The sequence below is a fragment of the Triticum aestivum genome, chromosome 2D, assembly GCF_018294505.1.
Source record: "Triticum aestivum cultivar Chinese Spring chromosome 2D, IWGSC CS RefSeq v2.1, whole genome shotgun sequence".
Classification (NCBI taxonomy): domain Eukaryota; kingdom Viridiplantae; phylum Streptophyta; class Magnoliopsida; order Poales; family Poaceae; genus Triticum; species Triticum aestivum.
This window is the reverse complement of record NC_057799.1, coordinates 163,301,820-163,309,017: the sequence shown is the minus strand read 5'-3', so window position 1 is coordinate 163,309,017 and position 7,198 is coordinate 163,301,820. Positions and strand designations below refer to the sequence as shown.

General features: G+C 42.0%; 1 long non-coding RNA gene across 3 annotated transcripts; it reads right to left on the bottom strand.

Annotated features, from left to right (window-relative positions):
• Positions 1-3,005: 3,005 nt before the first annotated feature.
• LOC123052362 (uncharacterized) lies at positions 3,006-6,965 on the bottom strand. 3 transcript variants are annotated; one of them, XR_006424622.1, is made up of 3 exons: positions 6,476-6,920; positions 4,153-4,252; positions 3,006-3,497 (listed from the first exon to the last, which is right to left on the bottom strand). It is a non-coding gene; the product is annotated as an uncharacterized lncRNA (long non-coding RNA). The 3 variants fall into 3 exon arrangements; XR_006424621.1 differs by having other exon boundaries at positions 4,153-6,965; XR_006424620.1 differs by lacking the exon at positions 4,153-4,252 and having other exon boundaries at positions 6,476-6,965.
• Positions 6,966-7,198: the final 233 nt, after the last annotated feature.

Here is a 7,198-nt window from a genome sequence, read left to right as displayed (position 1 = left end):
CTCGCTGCATCCTTCCGTTCCTCGTCATTGTTTTCTTTGGGTGTATCCACCATATATATATCGTATGATGAAGTGGCTGTCCAGCGCCCTGTGGGTGGTGGTTCCTGTTCTTCTCCTACATCGTCATCCATACCGTCGATGTCTTCGGAGTCGAAATCGAGCATGTCGGTTAAGTCATCGACAATGGCTATTAAGTGGGTGGTGGGTGGGGAACGAATTTTTTCGTCGTCCGTCTCCCACTCGAGCCGGACATTGTTCAGCCAAGGGCCTCCTGACAAGGAGAGAGACCTTAATGAATTTAGCACATCGCCAAAGGGCGAGTGCTGAAAGATATCCGTGGAGGTAAACTCCATGATCGGCGCCCAATCAGATTCGATAGGCATGGACGCAGGCTGTTCGGGGCCTGTGGCCGGGGATGAATCCGAGGATCCGGCGACACAGGTCTCATAGGAGGTGAAGTCAGTATTTGGCTCTATCGCCACTGAGTGTGCGGCCTCCGAGGCGGGGTCCATCCACCCGTCCTCAGACGGCGCAATCGACTCCGGATCTAGGGCCGGAGTAGCCACAGGTGTGATCTCCCGAACACCGTTTGACGGCAAAGCTAAGTCGTGCTCGTTGTGACTGTGCGGCGCACCTGACGTGGGCTCGAATCCTTCGAAGATCAAGTCTTCGCGGATATCGGCGGTGTAGTTTAAATTTCCAAACCTGACCTGACGGCTAGGGGCGTAGCCCTCGATCTGCTCCAGATGGCCAAGCGAGTTGGACCGCAGTACGAAGCCGCCGAATACGAAGATCTGTCCGGGGAGGAAAACCTCACCCTGGATCGCATCGTTGCTGATGATCGAAGGAGCCATCAAGCCTTGTGGTGACGGCACAGTGGAACTCTCAATGAAAGCACCAATGTCGGTGTCAAAACCGGCGGATCTCAAGTAGGGGGTCCCGAACTGTGCGTCTAAGGCGGATGGTAACAGGAGGCAGGGGACACGATGTTTACCCAGGTTCGGGCCCTCTCGATGGAGGTAATACCCTACTTCCTGCTTGATTGATCTTGATGATATGAGTATTACAAGAGTTGATCTACCACGAGATCGTAGAGGCTAAACCATAGAAGCTAGCCTATGGTATGATTGTTCTTGTCCTACGGACTAAAACCCTCCGGTTTATATAGACACCGGAGGGGGCTAGGGTTACACAAATTCGGTTACAAGGGAGGAGATCTACATATCCGTATTGCCAAGCTTGCGTTCCACGTCAAGGAGAGTCCCATCCGGACACGAGACGAAGTCTTCAATCTTGTATCTTCATAGTCCAACAGTCCGGCCAAAGGATATAGTCCGGCTGTCCGAGGACCCCCTAATCCAGGACTCCCTCACTCCTCCCTATCCGCGTGCCAACGCAGGAGCTTTGCTAGCTTAGGGTCCGCAAAATACCGCTGCAGACGAGGAGTGATCGGAAAGTACCACACCACTTTTCGAGGAGCTTTCTTCCTCTTCTTGTATCGAGTGACGCCGCACACCGGACATATGGTAGACTCCCCGTGCTCGTCCCAATAAATGATGCAATTGTTCATGCACACATGGTATTTCACGTGCGGTAAATCCAGAGGACACACGATTTTCTTTGCCTCCTCGAAACTGGTCGGGCACTTGTTCCCCTTGGGAAGACGTTCGTGCCAGAATGACATGTCCTCGTCGAAGCATGCGTCGGTCATTTTGTGTTTTACCTTCATCTCTAGAGCCATGAGCGTTACTTTCAGGCGGGTATCCTCAGGCCTACATCCTTCATACAATGGGTCTATCTCCAGTTGATCCAGCTTGGCTTTCTCTCGGGCGGCAGCTCTTGTGTTATCCGTCTTCTTGAGAAGCAGCTCTTGAATATAAGGGTCCTGCACCCAGCGCATCGATGGTCCATCGTCGTCTGCTCCGGCATCTTCATCTTCATGATCATGCCCTTCGTCTTGATCTTCCTCATCATCATGTCCGGCATCTTCTACATGATGACTGTGTACTGCATCACCGTCGTGATCATGTCCTGGAGATTCTTCGTCTTCTCGCCCGCCCTCGCCGCGGTGGTTGTCTTGCTGCCCTTCCTCATTTCTTGCCCGGCCCCCATGGATGACTTCATAGTCATCTTCATCACCTTGCCACCGATATCCATCCATGAAACCACGCAAGATCAGGTGGTCCCGCACCTGCCCGGAATCCGGGTCCGCAATAAGGCTCTTCAGCTTGCATCTTCGACATGGACATCTTATCTCTGTCTCGTTCTTTTGAAACAATGGCGCACCACCTAAAAATACGCCATTAGTAACCCTCGTTACTAATGGCGCACCAGTTACGTGGTGCGCCATTACTAGTTTTGCAAAACAAAAATAGTTAGTAGTGGCGCACCGCGGTTGTGGTGCGCCATTACTAGTTTGAACTAGTAATGGCGCACTTTACACAGATGCGCCATTACTAGTTTTGAAAAAAAAAAGTAAAAAAAATTGTTAGTAGTGGCGCACAGAGCGTGTGGTGCGCCATCTATTTCTATTTATATATAAAAAGTACTTGATGGGGTCATCAGAAAAAAGATAAATAGCCTAAAAAATCCCACAATAATTAAAAACATCCGGCCTTTAATTAGGTGGGGCAATTTCCAATCAACAAACTAAGACCATTAGATCTTCGTAACTAGGGTGGACCCATAACCTACGCTTCAATCTCATAGTCAATCTCCCAATCCAAAGTATGTTGGGTCATCTCTCACGCTAAAAAAAATGACCATGTAAAAAAATGTGACATGTTGGGTCACCTCACGCTAAAAAATAAAATGACCATGTAAAAAAAATGTGACAACTAAGTCACGATCAGGTACACATCGATATGGTACACCATATTTAAGTGGAATACATTATTCCTTAAAAAAAGACAGAGTCAGGTTAGACGATCCATGATACATTTGCATCGTCCTATAACAACCAAAATTGTCACGATCCCAGAAAGAAATCTAAACTAAAAATAATATATATTTTTTGCAGGGAAAAAAACTTCTTAATTCAGTTGGCATATTTCCAAAAACCAAGGGATACAATCTCCTTTTTTTAAGCAATAAGGGATACAATCTCAATAGAAACAAACTCTCACGGTCGTGTAGAGATACAATTTTTCAAAATATAACCAACCTCTCACGATCGTGTAAAGAGATAAAATCTGTCTAAAAATAGAACAAAACTCTCACGATCGAAACAATCTCTCTTTCCGTCGTGCACATGTCAAATAACTCAGCCAACCTAAAATACCTTCCCTTTAAAAAGCGTCAATTATTGATTGTCCTGTCTGACTTCAGATCACCCCGCATATCCAACAAGTGGCACTTTGACATTGTCTTCCTCCAGCGGCAACCAGCCCTCCAATGGCCCATTCTCCTGTTGACTCGCCTCAACTGCAATCGGCTCAGTTGAGCGATCAAACCACCTCCAGTAAGTACCATCTTCACAGAATTATAGCCTTGCTCAACTGAAGATATTTCACATGTTAGCTCTGAAGGTCGATTATATTGGAATAGAAACATATATTATGTTATTCCAGATTAATTATTGCAATTCTATGGTGGCACGTTCATACTTTTACTTATCTAGAGAAGGCTGATGCGATGGATGTTGATTCCAGTGTATTCACATTAGGATAATACACTTTAGAAGATTGTTCTTCAAAACCACTCTAGGAGACTAGAATTATGCTACAAGTTTAACTGAAACAAATGTAATTACTTGCTGTGATATAGAGAAACTTATATGGTGTATCAGAAGGTTTTGAAATTTGAAGAACCTCTAATTCTATGGTGGGTTCCTGTGGAATATTTTAGCAAATATGGTGAATAGTACACGCGATAGTGACTGTCATTTCAAATTTGATCAGGAAATTCAATGGTGAGAACTTTAATCTCTTTGTGTAAACCCAAACGAATGAAGAGCAAATGGTCTACAACGGAAAAACATGAAGCAAAATTATGGAACTGTGATATAGTGATGTTAAAAGAAAGGTTTACCTCTAACATTGGTCATCATATAGTATCTAATCTCATATCTTTTCTCTTGAATTATAATAGGAATTTGTATGCACAACAAAAACAACAATTGATGTCACTATAATGGATAAAGGTTGGTGGTACCAGAAGTGGTGTCATGTGTTATTGCAGTGCTGCTTCTACACAAAGATGGAACGGCGCACTCAAGGTTCCACATCCACCTAATTCTTAAAGAAGAGTCAACCTGTGACATCAAACAAGGTTCACACTTGATAGACACACTAAAAAAGATGTCGCTAATACTATGGGACGAGGCTCCAATGGCAAACAAGATATATTTTGAAGCGCTAGACAGGACTCTCAGGGATATATTAAGGCATAAAAATGTGAACAACATTGAGCGACCATTCAGGGGCATGACAATGGTTCCAGGAGGGGACTTCTGCCAGATCCTTTCTGTTATACCAAAGGGAAGAAGACACAACATAGTAACTGCATCCATTAAAAGGTCATATCTTTGGAGGGACATTCATATAATTTTTTGAGAAAACGCAAGAAGACTTTGCGTTTCTTTGTATTGAAAAGAGAGGGACATTCATATAATGAAACTAACAAAGAGCATGCGACTCAACTGCACAACACATGATGAATCAGAGAAACAAAGGTAGCAAATTCACAGAGTGGATTCTGAATATTAGTGATGGAAAAAAATACAACATCAGAAGGTGAGGAGATGATAAAAATACCAAGTGCCATACTACTAAAGAAAGGAAATAATAATAAAAATGTGGAAAGCATATCCAAATTTGCAGGGGAGGTACTATCGCAAGCGATATTTCTCAGAAGAAAGAACAATATTATGTCCAAGGAACGAAACAATTTATGATATAAATGATTATATAATGGATCAACTACAAGGTGAAGAGAAAATTTATTTAAACTGCAACACAGTATGCAAGGCAACAACCTTAAATGCATAAACGGAAATGTTATATCCAGCAGAGTTACTGAATAGCTTACAATTTCATGGAATCCTAAATCACAAGCTCGAATTAAAAGTGGAAATACATGTGATGCTCCTATGTAATATCAAGCAAAGTGATGGGTTATGCAATTGTACAAGGATGGTAATTTTAACTTGGAAGAAAATTCATCAAAGCACAGATAACAACAGGAACACATGTGGGAGAAATGGTATATATATTCCAAGAATAGTCATGTCACCAACTGAATCCGCATGGCCGTTCGTTCTAAAAAAGGAGACAATATCCAATATCGGTTTGCTCTGCTATGACTATCAAGAAAAGCAAGGGGCAATCTCTAAACAAGGTAGAACTATTTCTACCTAAACAAGTTTTCACACATGGACAACTATACGTAGCCTTCTCAAGAGTCACAAAAAAGGGATGGACTGCAGGTAATGATAAATGATGAAGATAGCAATGAGGATGATGTGGTCAAGAACGTACTCCATCCGTTCCATTTAGTTGTTGTTGATTTAGTACAAATATTGTAAAGGTATGAAAAAATAACAAAATTTCAGCATGACACTTCTTTCACTAGCTGAGGCGGCCTATTACATAAGAATTGCATATATAGAAATTTAGTACATTGCAAACTATCATGAAAAATACAAAGCGACTTCACTATGCTCACATGATATGGCAGGACAAATATGGTCTCCAACAGTGCCGATGTATCGCAAACACGAATCGACATTTGGTGGAAATAGTTCATTGCTACAAAACATTGACTATATTATGTGATATCTGATTCTTCAGGCTTATTATTTAGTGCAAAGCAATAGTGAGAGCGTCGGGACATTTTTTATATTTAATATGTAGAATGCAATCAGACCTGATTTAATCTTCCTTTTTCTTTTAAAATTATTAAAACTATAGCTAATCACAAATGTACTAATTAATTCTTAAGTTTTTTGAATAATAATATGGGTAGGGGGGGCCTAACACTGCCAATGCCGGTCCCATGCCCGAAAAAAGTGGAGGGGGCATAAAGAAATTAAAACTATGCCTTGAGATGTATTTGACATTCAAAACTTATTGTCATCATTTAGTAACTTCAGCATAAGTCAATCGAATGAATGCCAAGAGCAGCCAGTATACAGGATGATAAAATGGCTATAAATATAGTATATAAATACACTCTAAATTCATATTCAATTTAATACAGTAAATAAATCACTAAAAATATGTCAATCTTGCACAGCATTAGCAAATTTACTACCTTTTTTGGTGGCCAAGCAAATTTACTCAGACATACACTTACATTTTCTAAATTTCACAAACTTAATAGTACGTACCTCATTCGACACTTATAGAGCACTTAAAAATAAAATCGCATGTTTCCCCAAGATTTAAAGGAAAATGAAGAAACATTTTCCACTGACAGACATTTCCTAAATTACATTATAAATATGACAGAGTAGGGAAAAGGGAAAAGGGAGTACCAGCAGGTCGAAGTTCTAACTTCGAAGAATGTTGACGCAGTGGAGGATGACGACGACTTGCCGAGTAGCATCGAGCGAGAATAGCCACGATGCGTCTGCCTCGCACTTGGGGAAGACAACGTTGCCTCCTTCCTCATAATCGAGCTGGATCCAAGACAGTAGCGAGAGACAAAATCCACGCCCAAATCAACTGCACGGACACCGATAGCGACGGCACCCAGCTGCTAGGAGACCGAGGAGTCGTACGAGGAGCTAAGCCAGCCGCCGTAGATGATTACCCTGCGTCGGCACAAACGAGTCGAGCTGCTGCCATGGCTGCTCGTGAGGACGACAAGCTTATCCAGCGGCAGAAATTTTGTAGTCAACGGAGGAAAGGAGAAAGGGGATCTGGACTGTGTGAAAGTGTAAGTGGGAAAGAAGATGTGTGGACGCTATGTGCATCTACGAAATCCTGTTTGGCTAACTCCAAAATAAGCATACCGGCAGGAATTTTTTTTGTTTTGCCAAAAGGTATCCTACTAATAACCTATGATTTATCCTAAAAAATAACCTATGATTACATACAGTGTACATACTGTATAAATATATACATCGCATATATGTGTGTTTGCCTAAATATATTTTTTTACCCTACAAATTAGTTAAAACATATCCAACCAAACATATAGTGCATTATCTTTTGGAAAAAAATCACGAAACCGTACGAAGAGTTTATGTTTTGAC